General features: G+C 33.8%; 1 long non-coding RNA gene across 1 annotated transcript; it reads right to left on the bottom strand.

The window, feature by feature from the left end:
- Positions 1-3703: 3703 nt before the first annotated feature.
- On the bottom strand, positions 3704-8267 carry LOC136274994 (uncharacterized). The gene is made up of 2 exons (XR_010713557.1): positions 4240-8267; positions 3704-4122 (listed from the first exon to the last, which is right to left on the bottom strand). It is a non-coding gene; the product is annotated as an uncharacterized lncRNA (long non-coding RNA).
- Between the last annotated feature and the right edge of the window lie 4541 nt (positions 8268-12808).

Raw genomic sequence — 12808 nt, 5'->3', positions numbered from 1 at the left:
TGTGCTGCATACAACAACAACTTTGTTTTCATTTTTTGTTTATCAATTTCATATCATTGTCACGGCAGAACTAACTAGTTGGTTAATTAAGCTAGCAAAAACACAATGCTTATATCAAGTAGAATTCATATAATACCAAGATCATTCGCAGCGCAGGGATAATATCGATAAAAATACTTGATAGTCTTATTTGAAATAAATTTGAATAATTGATGATATAACAAATGTTGTTACCATACTTATAAATAATTTTCTTCTGGTTCCGTTCCGTTCCGCAAAATACCATTACCTGTGTGGATATTGGTATTTAACGGAACGGAACGGAACCGTTTAAAAATTTTGAAATATAAAATATATCATAACAACTACTAGCTGTTTGTTTATTTCTATGTTATTTTGAGATAAATGAAGCAAACCAACAAATCATTTCATCAATTCAAACATCTTGCATATGTGCATATCACTCCTGTGTTGTGTACAGCTGTAACTTTTATTTCATCTATGATACTACATTACTTACACGGATGATATTACTAGTTTGTTCATCAAGCTAGCAATAACGCAATGTGTATCCCATATTACGTAGATTTCTAAAATATAACGAGCACATTCGCAAGGGAAACGTTTAATATTCATCACTTACCTTCCGTCTGAACAATTTTCTTCTGGTTCCGTTCCGTTCCGCAAAATACCATTACCCGTGTGGATATTGGTATTTAACGGAACGGAACGGAATCTTTCAAACTTTTTAAATAATGGAAAATATCATAACAACTTCTCATCGTTCCTTGATTTTTTTTATCAGATTCTTTAAAGATGAATGAGTCTATCAATCAAATCAATCCGGTCATCTTCCCACGGTGTATTTGCTGATTATTAATTTCAGCGTTTGTGTGCGTGTGCTGCATACAACAACAACTTTGTTTTCATTTTTTGTTTATCAATTTCATATCATTGTCACGGCAGAACTAACTAGTTGGTTAATTAAGCTAGCAAAAACACAATGCTTATATCAAGTAGAATTCATATAATACCAAGATCATTCGCAGCGCAGGGATAATATCGATAAAAATACTTGATAGTCTTATTTGAAATAAATTTGAATAATTGATGATATAACAAATGTTGTTACCATACTTATAAATAATTTTCTTCTGGTTCCGTTCCGTTCCGCAAAATACCATTACCTGTGTGGATATTGGTATTTAACGGAACGGAACGGAACCGTTTAAAAATTTTGAAATATAAAATATATCATAACAACTACTAGCTGTTTGTTTATTTCTATGTTATTTTGAGATAAATGAAGCAAACCAACAAATCATTTCATCAATTCAAACATCTTGCATATGTGCATATCACTCCTGTGTTGTGTACAGCTGTAACTTTTATTTCATCTATGATACTACATTACTTACACGGATGATATTACTAGTTTGTTCATCAAGCTAGCAATAACGCAATGTGTATCCCATATTACGTAGATTTCTAAAATATAACGAGCACATTCGCAAGGGAAACGTTTAATATTCATCACTTACCTTCCGTCTGAACAATTTTCTTCTGGTTCCGTTCCGTTCCGCAAAATACCATTACCCGTGTGGATATTGGTATTTAACGGAACGGAACGGAATCTTTCAAACTTTTTAAATAATGGAAAATATCATAACAAGCACGGCATTTATTCAATCTATAACGAACATGTATTTGTTACGGGAGTTTACGGGAGATTTAACGAGTTTGTTTATCAAATTAAAAATACACAATGTTTACATCCAGTAGAATTTTATATTATATCAAACATATTCTGAGGGATAACATTATTTCCAAAAATAATTGATGGCTTTATTTGTAATACATTAAAATAGATATTAATATAAGAATATGGATTCCATACTTATTAATAATTTTCTCATGATTCCGTTCCGTTCCGCAAAATACCAATACCCGTGTGGATATTGGTATTTAATGGAACGGAACGGAATCTTTTCCTTTTTTTAAAGCCATATGCATCTCAGGGCTTTGTTCGTACGATCAGTTTTATAATAGAGATTAACTGCCACTGATCATGGCTAAATATACATTTACATGCTTTATATGTTAAAAATATAATGTGCACATTAAATGGATTGCATGTCACTGAATTTTCATATCCATGATACAGCAAGAGACATATTATCATAATGTTGATTAAATGTGCTTAATCATGTGTCTCTGTATTCCGCTTGTAAGTTTGTGTTACTAATCAGTGTAGTCTAATTGCAACTTCTCGGGCCTTCCCGACAGGCTCGGAAAAAACATGAATGCATTAACATTACCGGATGTTAGAATTTTATACAAAATGGAGTTGCTTCTCATTTAAATAAGGATAGACTAAACAGCCTTGTGTGTCGTTTTTCGTGGTATAGTTTAGGATATATCGTTGGCTTTAATGAAGTCTATGTCAGATCTCAACAGATCATAGATTGTGTTGTATTTATATCAAGTTTTATAAAAATGGATGTTACCATGTACGCCTATCTAATACTTTCAATTGTGTCAATTTCAACTGTTACCCTCCAAAACAGGACTATTAATTTTTTTATACTGAATGTTTTAATTTTAGAGAACATTTTACTGCTTCTACATAGAAATGACGAGAATTATACAGCAAACCGTACGCGTATGTAACAATTTGTGTGTTACCCGTTGCCAAGGGAGTTGCTAATGCTGAGGGTAATATAACGGATTATCAACTGCGTCTAAACCAATTAGATTTCAGTAAAATGAACATGTACAAGTTATTCACATCTTATATACTAGTATTTAGTTTTACAGTGCATACACATCATATATTCACTTCATTTGAGATTTAGAATATAAGTATAATATAGACACAGTCACATACCGAAGATAAAAAAGCACATGTACAGACAAGTGTATACACCGACAGACAGACGTATATATGCACAAACAATCTCGAAAACTTGCTTTCAAAAATTAACATAGAATTATAATAAAACAAAATATTCGGAAATGTATTTATTGGCCAATAAATCTCTCATCGACGGTAGAAACTAAAATATACATATAAAGACAAATGAATTCAAAGCACAAATCACACACCAACGCTAGACCAACATACAGACTTGAATCACAACGACAACTGATTACCCTTATGGCACGTCATACTATTACTTATTAGGTTAGTTACTGACTCACTACGCCTCGCCATCTATGAGATTGATCAACCCAATATATTTCCGTAGTGAGTCAGTAACTAACCTATAAGTGTTTTGTTTTCCCAAGGACTATCAAGCGACATGTTCATTCACAAATAGCGATGATCTACGCAAAGCCATGTACAAGATGTCTAACATCTCGTGCAATTTAACTCATTTAAACTCTTCAAAATTTTACTTTCGATAAGTTTGGCAAGTATCTAGTACATTTCGGAAAGATGTGTTTATTATGCAGCGTACAGATGTAGTCAGACGATAGGAATAAGTAATTTTAACATTTTACAACCTATATATCGTCAGAAATCGTTGGAGAAACGGAAGAACTTGTTTAAAACATAGCTTGAAATGAGGACCCCCTATAAATCCAAAATGGCGAGTGTCGTCCCTTTACTTTTTTTAATGTACATTGAATAAACTTTTTTAACATGATTGAAACGGGGGGTTTCGGTGAATTTATTTATTGCAATACACAAAAATACACATAAGATTACCAATTTTAATCAATTTTTTCTTCGGGAACAAATAATTAGGAAATTCACTATCCAACAACCAAGCCCCTGTGATTAAAGTATTCTCGTGCAAAATGTGACATAAAGTAAGCATTAAAGATTTTAATTGACAGATAACTGCAATGCGATAAGAATCTGTAATAAACAAAATACAAATAAAAATGACAGGTATTGGTTTCCATAGAAAAACAATCCAATAAAGCTTTCACATAGAATTAAGTAATGCAACATATCTTAAATATATTCTATAAATAAATTCATTAATTGAATAGAAAATAATGAGTTAAAACCGTAATCAATTGACTTTATTAAACTGACAGTACGTAATTATCAAGTTCAAAATGTAATGTTTGTCGACGAAATGGCGCACCATACTTGAAGCACATGGTAAACTAAAATCCATCGGTAACAAGAATATGCAAAACTAAGCATAGTTGACAATAAAGAGAGAGGTAAATTACATCACTAGAAGATTAATAATACCTAATTATAACAGTCAAAACACTTACACAGTGGAATTCAAGGCTTACAAAAAACTGTAGTAATCGAGCGTTTAGAAATATGGCGCAGTACTCCACCCATAAACAAACAAGTCGTACACAAAATCTTTCGTACAAAATACATGTAGTAATCAAAATAAGATATGCACAAGACATAACAGAAATAAAAGTTAACGTTGTACACAAGATAAGCACACAAGATATTCATAATTTTATATTAATGAAATGGTTTGTTAGCTTGCTTCTTATATCCCAAAATGATGTTTTGATACTTCCATTATTTTTTTTTTTTTAAGATTCCGTTCCGTTCCGTTAAATACCAATATCCACACGGGTAATGGTATTTTGCGGAACGGAACGGAATCATAAGAAAATTATTCAAAAGTTTCGTAACAACATTTGTTATATCATTATTCATTTCAATGTATAACAAACAAGCTATAGGTTAGCTTTTTAAAAAGAAAGTTAAGAAAGTCAGCCAGCGGAATATTATTTTAGGTCAAACGTGAATACACAATCTATTAAAATACGGGTTATGTAGTTTTCAGAAGAATGATAATAGGCAAGTGTTTTTTTAGTTTGCACTCTTATTTTCATGTCTGTTTGCATATGTGCGGAGAGAAGCTTATATATTATAGCAAAGTCCTTACATTGTACGATTGCAAATCTACTTATTACTTAAAATTGTAATTTGCAAGATTGCACTCTGAATTTCATGGTCCTGTCGCAAACTACTGCCAATGCATTTTCTCTCCAATCTCACTAAGCTGATTCCGAAGACCCCGGCCCGTGAATGCAGACGATACTTATGGGCAGTCTTTCAAGATATATACAGTAAAACTCGTTTAGTACGAACACGGATATTGAGAATTCACGGATATAGCGAAGTCATCTTGGATCCCCAGCTATGTAAATCTAATGAATTTCTTATCCGGTTATAACGAATTACGGATATAACGAAGTAATTTCTTAGGTCTCAGTGACTTCGTTATAACCGAGTTTTGCAGTATCCAGTTTGACCTAGAATCTTCGAGTTTCTCTAACAAGGACTGTCTAATTCCTTCCCAGAATTTTAATTTACGGAAGCACAATTGAAGTTTAATCCCAACTTGATAAGTCAGCCCACTCATAAGGCTATCAAGTATTTATTTTTAAAAATGATTATAACCCTGCAAATGGATTTGATATAAACTTCGACTTGATGTAAACAATGTCTTTCGCTAGCTTGATTAACCAACTAGCTAATTCTTCCTTTAAAAAAATCGAATGATTTATTATATAATGAATAAATGTTGCCTTTGTAAAAATATGTTTCACATTTTAAAAATTTTGAAAAATTCCGTTCCGTTCCGTTAAATACCAATATCCACACGGGTAATGGTATTTTGCGGAACGGAACGGAACCAGAAGAAAATTGTTCAGACGGAAGGTAAGTGATGAATATTAAACTTTTTCCTTGCGAATGTGCTCGTTATATTTTAGAAATCTACGTAATATGGGATACACATTGCGTTATTGCTAGCTTGATGAACAAACTAGTAATATCATCCGTGTAAGTAATGTAGTATCATAGATGAAATAAAAGTTATAGCTGTACACAACACAGGAGTGATATGCACATATGCAAGATGTTTGAATTGATGAAATGATTTGCTTCATTTATCTCAAAATAACATAGAAATAAACAAACAGCTAGTAGTTGTTATGATATATTTTATATTTCAAAATTTTTAAACGGTTCCGTTCCGTTCCGTTAAATACCAATATCCACACGGGTAATGGTATTTTGCGGAACGGAACGGAACCAGAAGAAAATTATTTATAAGTATGGTAACAACATTTGTTATATCATCATTCATTCAAATTTATTTCAAATAAGACTATCAAGTATTTTTATCGATATTATCCCTGCGCTGCGAATGATCTTGGTATAATATGAATTCTACTTGATATAAGCATTGTGTTTTTGCTAGCTTAAAGTAGTCCGAGTATCGCACTACGTCATAATACGGATTTTACAATATTGGTTCGACTTTTACAAAGCGTTTTAGATACCCGGTATTGATTTTGCTCTACATCGCTGTTGTAAACAATGGCAATAATAAGCGATTAGAACGGTAATATAATATATTCTATGAGAGATAGAAATGATTAATGTTGAGAAACTCGATTGTGTTAAAGTAAAATGAAAAACGAAGTTTCTGATTAACCAGGATCTCAGGTACTCAGGTATGCTTATATCTTCTTTGTTTTGATGCCCCCCCCCCCCCAAATTTTCTTTTTCTTTGACTAAAACCGGTTTAAATTAAGAGACAGACGCTATTTCGAATTTAATCAATCGTCAATTAATTAATGTTTAAATGATATCTAACATTGTTGACAGATCTAGGCAGAAAACTATGGCAAAATGTGATTTTTACGGATTTTTTCGTCAGGGTCTACTTGGTTTAGAGCTTATAGCGTGAAAAGTAATCCGTCAACATCTAATTTATTTTAACAAATCTTTGTTCTACGATGTCAATCTATAGAATAAACACCATGAATTAAAGTTTGAGTCCATAAAATAGTAAAAAAAAATTACCAAACGCGATACTAGCATTGCATTTTTTGTATTCTATTTTGATACATCAGGTCCATAAAGCGTACTTACTTACAAAAATTTGCGCAAAATTATTGATGAGATATGGCTTAAATAAATATTTATACTCTAGTTTGTATGTTCAGTTCTAATTTTCCCAAAATTGGTAACTATTTTTAGGAAAAACGGACGTCTGGCAAATTTCATAATTGTCAATAATTTTCGCAAGGGGGTACACCCGTCTGAGAGGTGATAACAAACAAACTAGCATGTAAACATGCATATTTTCTTTTGTATATGTATTGCTAGAATGTATATTTATCATTTAAAGCTAAGCTTTTAATGATTGAGCCCATTCAGTGCCGAGTATAGGACTACCTTAATTAACCAACTAGTTAGTTATGCCGTGACAATGATATGAAATTGATAAAAAAAAATGAAAACAGAGTTGTTGTTGTATGCAGCACACGCAGACAAACGCTAAAATTAATAATCAGCAAATACACAAGATGACTGAATTGATTTGATTGATAGACTCATTCATCTTTAAAGAATCTGATAAAAAATTCAAGGAACGGTGAGTAGTTGTTATGATATTTTCCATTATTTAAAAAGTTTGAAAAATTCCGTTCCGTTCCGTTAAATACCAATATCCACACGGGTAATGGTATTTTGCGGAACGGAACGGAACCAGAAGAAAATTGTTCAGACGGAAGGTAAGTGATGAATATTAAACTTTTTCCTTGCGAATGTGCTCGTTATATTTTAGAATTCTACGTAATATGGGATGCACATTGCGTTATTGCTAGCTTGGTGAACAAACTAGTAATATCATCCGTGTAAGTAATGTAGTATCATAGATGAAATAAAAGTTATAGCTGTACACAACACAGGAGTGATATGCACATATGCAAGATGTTTGAATTGATGAAATGATTTGCTTCATTTATCTCAAAAGAACATAGAAATAAACAAACAGCTAGTATTTGTTATGATGTTTTCCTTTATTTAAAAAGTTTGAAAGATTCCGTTCCGTTCCGTTAAATACCAATATCCACACGGGTAATGGTATTTTGCGGAACGGAACGGAATCAGAAGAAATATATTCAGAAGAAAGATTACTTAAGTAATTTTCATCGACGTTACACACACAGATTAATTGAGTCTGGTTTAAACCTCAACTTTATATTTACAGTGTCAATCAAACATCATAAAACAACTAGTGACTTTAGGTTTTCTCGGGAAAGAAGCGTGTATTGACTTATAGAGCAATGAGTAGCATATTTTATGTAATACACAGTTCATTAAAACAACAAAATTTGTAAAACAATCTTCCATTTACGATAAGTTAAATTGAAATAATGACGTTTTAAAAAAATCTTGTTTCCCCTTTTGGGGCCTCTTAACTGGTTCCGTTCCGTTCCGTTCCGTTCCGCAAAGTACCAATAGCCCTTTGATTGGACATGAGGAATAGTATTATTTGGTTTACATAGGAAATAAATCCATTATCCAGGTCCAATCAAGGGTGAACGGACATTAACTATTGACCCTTCATGTTCAACAACTAGTATTCTCTCTTTCTCTTTCTCTCCCCCCCCCCTCTCTCTCTCTCTCTCTCTCTCTCTCTCTCTCTCTCTCTCTCGATACTTTTGGGCAATCAGACAAAACAAACCACCAATTTTATGAAGCTGCATGCTGCTATTACTATATGTTGATCTTCAACTGAATACATTTTTTATAACTGATACCCATGAAAATGCAATATTTGTACATATTTATTATAATAACAGGGATTTAATTTCATGGAGGTGATAAGAAACTACCAGCAAATGGACTCGGAAGTAGAGCGTCAAGACAGGTATTTAAGAACATTCGGTCTCCAGCGCGTTTCCATCATGGGCGATGGAAATTGTTTTTTTCGTGCTGTAAGTTTCTCACTTTACGGTCAACAGAATAATCATGCATACTTAAGAAATTTAGCAGTAGATACTTTAAGGGCTAATATTGCAGAATTTTCAGATTACTTTTTATCAGATAGAGGAACTGCATTGGAACAAATTAACAGATTGGGTCAACCAAATACTTATGCAGGACAGGAATGTATATATGCACTGGCAAAGGCTCTCAACATTAATATTTTGGTTACATTTGGTGGAGATGATTCCTCATCTGAAGTTATTACAATGGAAAACTCTTTCACAAGTACTGCAAACCAGAACCACATACATATCATTTGGAGGCGTTTTGGTGGAGGTCATTATGAGGCAGTGTCAGATGTAGGAAGAGACCAGGATTCTGATCCACCAGTGTATCCTTTTGTTAGCATTCAGGATAATCTCCACACAAAGCCATGGAATACAAGTACACCATTTTTAAAGAAAGTTGAAATCCCAAGCAACAGCCACAAAAGTTATGACACTAGCTCCAATAGCATCAGAGATTTAGAAGATTTGCAAAGTCATTTGTCAGAGCTGCATAGTTACTCTATTAAGGCAGAGTGCAGTGGGCCAAGTTCCCCTAAGCAGAAACACACATGCTCTTAATGCGAACTTACATTTTCTTCCTTCATTACTCTAAAAAAGCACCAGGCTATCAACCACAACAAAAAGCAGAATAAAGGAAAGTCATACCAGTGCATGGCATCATCATGTCCCCTATATTTTAGAACATTGGAGCAGCTTGTTGAACATGAAATTGTAGCACATGGGGCAAATATTGAGATAGAAGAGCTCTCTTTTCAAAATAAGGATGACTTCTGCAAGTTTAAAGAACAGGAAGAAATGAATACAAACACAAGGTTTGTCATGAGGAATAAGGTTCAAGAGAATAAAAAGAAAGAGAAGGTTTACTCCTTGGAATGCCATAGGAATGGTTGCATAAGATCGCATAAAAACAGGGGATATCAAATGAAGTTTTCACGAAAAAACATTAAGGGTAGTTGCCAACTGAATAGTATCTGTCCAGCAAGATTTTCTGTGCGGGAAAAGGAAGATGGAAAAATATGTGTTAAATATATCAAATCTCATACCCATTCCCTATCATTTGAGAACAGCAAATTTTTACCGATACCTGAGGGAATAAAAACAGAAAGTTTAGGAATGTTGTCCTTGAAAATACCAATAAATAACATCATTGACAAGATACGGGAGCGCTTTTCAGATAGGGATCACCGTGATAACTTGGAGGACATCAAGTATTACAATTTGATTGATCGTAGAACAATTCATAACTTAAAGAAAAAATTAGCAGATCCGTCAGTTATTCAGCACAGCAATGATGCTATTTCTACTTTCTTAAAGGTTGAAATGCTCAAAAGGGAGAAGTTTAATCCAGTTTTATTATTCAAGCAACAGGATGTTGAAAATGATCCCTCTTTAACACCAGGATTAACCAGGGAGGATTTTTTGCTAGTATTGATGACCAAGCAACAATTAGAGATTTATAGAAAGTTTGCCAACAGAATAGTATGCATGGATTCAACTCATAAAACTAACAGCTATTCCTTTAAGTTGATTACTCTTTTGGTTCCTGACCAGTTTCGCAGAGGTTACCCTGTCGCATTTTGCATTTCTAACAGGGAGGATGAAACAGCTATTGCCTTATTCTTGAAGTCTGTCAAGTCAAGGTCTCCAGACACAAAATTGAATGTCATAATGACAGATGATCAGATAATGCTGGTTGGAATGCTGCAAGGTCTATTTTTGGAAATAATTTGCAACATTATTTGTGCATATGGCACATATACAGGTCATGGACTCGCAATGTCCAACAGTATTTTAAAAATGACGAGCACAAAAGTTCTGTGTTTAGTTTTCTGTGTGCTATGTTGGAGGCCAAAACTGAAGATGAATTTTTACAGTACAAGTCTGCCTTTGTTGCCAAATTGCAGGTAATTAATCAAGCATTTTTAAAATACATGGAGAATCAAATTATTTTAGCAGAGCAGAAAAATGGGCAAAGTGCTTCAGGAAAGGGGACTATTACAAGGTTGATACAAACAATTGTTTGTTGAAAGTTTCCACAATCAACTAAAAACTATTTGTTTTGAAGGGAAAAGGAATAGGAGAATTGATGTTTTATTGGAAACTCTTTTGAAATTGGAAAATAATCTATTCATCAACCATTTTAAGAGGGTGGCATACAATATGCCTTCTAAAGAGGACAGTGATACACAAAACAGGCATAAAAGTAGTCTTCAAATTCCCAATGGACATAAAAAGCAATTATCGGACAGGTTTTTTATTGTAGAATCCCAGGATAATCAATATTTGATAGAAATTTGCCATCTGTATTGTACGGAGGAGCATTGTTACCTTAGATGCAGAGAAATACCTTGTATAGACTTATGCTATCACATGTATCACTGCATCTGTCCAGATTACATAAATGGGTTTTTATGTAAACATGTTCATAAAGTCCATAGCATGTTTACACTTAAAAACAATGAGGATGACTGTGAGGACAAGGCACTTTTTGTCAATCCTAGTCAAGACTCTTCTCAGTCTCAGGACACCTCACCAGGACAGGAAACTCAGCTCAATACAATCAAAACTTTAATAAAGCAGATTGAAGAACAGCTCAGTCATCCTAAAGTCAGAGGCATTAGGCTCCCAAACATAATTCAATCACTTCAGACCATCAAAGCTGGCAATGAGGCTTGTATCAACCTTGCAGATGATTTAGGTGGGCTCAAAGAGACAGAGAAAATTTCAGGTAATGCAAATAATATCTTGCAACCAAGATTTCATGGGACAAATAAGAAGAAAGGGAGGCCAAAAAAGGTTCCACTCAGAAAACCATCTAAAGAGGAAAAGAAACAACTTCTGAAGGATCAAAATTTGCCCGAAGTAATACCGGAGAGAGGAGATATGCAGAATGCCCCAACAGTTGCCCCATACCCTCCTTTGCGATTGGTACCAAGCTCATCCTCCACTGATCCACTGTCTAGAGAGCCAGAACAATCGCTGTTCGAGTAAGTACATGTACAAAATCTTATTTCTCAATTTTCTAATACACATTTGTAATTGTGATTGAAAGTGTGTAGTTAATGATATAAACAAATCTTATTGTGTTTTGCAGAGTTGATGGCAGGATTGGATTACAATCATGGATGAGAGTTCCACCACCATTAATTGGAAGGAGAATAACGATCACAACAAAGGATGGGAAAAAGCAAGTGTTGATGTTTTCCAATGGAGTAGCTGATGACAACAGTAATAAAAATGATCCTCCTGCTTGATTGAAACCGACATCTACAACAAAGAAAGCATCAAAATTTATTCCAACTTTATACAGCTGTTTAAATGCATAAAGTGAGCTAACTACTGGACAAAAGACCCTAATTGGATCATTTTTGACAATGGTGCATCATGTCAGTCCAGTAGTAGACTGGCAATGGCGTAATGGCCAGTGCAACAAAGTCAAAACAGCAAGTCAAGCCTTTGAACCAGTCTTGCCAGCCCTGAGACTTTCTTTGTCATTGGTGCATCATGTCAGTCCAGTAGTAGACTGGCAATGGCGTATAGGCCAGTGCATCAATGCATCGAGAGAAAAAGACAGCTTTGTGATCCACTACCGGTCCTACATAATACTCTGATACCAATGCATCATGTCAGTCCAGGAGTAGACTGGCAATGGCATACATGGCCAGTGCTTGGTTTCATTGATATTATTGACCACCAGTATGTTGCTCTATCTTTTATGCTAACAACTTCTCTCTATGTATAGGTAAAGATCTAGCTAAGAAAAGTTGTGCTACTAAATTGTGTACGGTATTCAAAATTTGCTTTAAAACTTGGTTAACTTAAATTTAGAAGACAAATATAAGTATTTTCTACTGCACCTTTTGAACAATAATGAACTTGATAAAAATGATTACATTCATTAGACCTTAGAAAACAAATGAATACATCAGATGAGCACTGTATGCACAAATTCTTTACCTAGATTTTTATCATACATGTATATGCTTTATCAATTGTATTTCAGATTAACTTTACT

This window comes from Magallana gigas, chromosome 4, assembly GCF_963853765.1.
Source record: "Magallana gigas chromosome 4, xbMagGiga1.1, whole genome shotgun sequence".
Classification (NCBI taxonomy): domain Eukaryota; kingdom Metazoa; phylum Mollusca; class Bivalvia; order Ostreida; family Ostreidae; genus Magallana; species Magallana gigas.
This window is presented reverse-complemented; position numbering and strand designations above follow the sequence as displayed.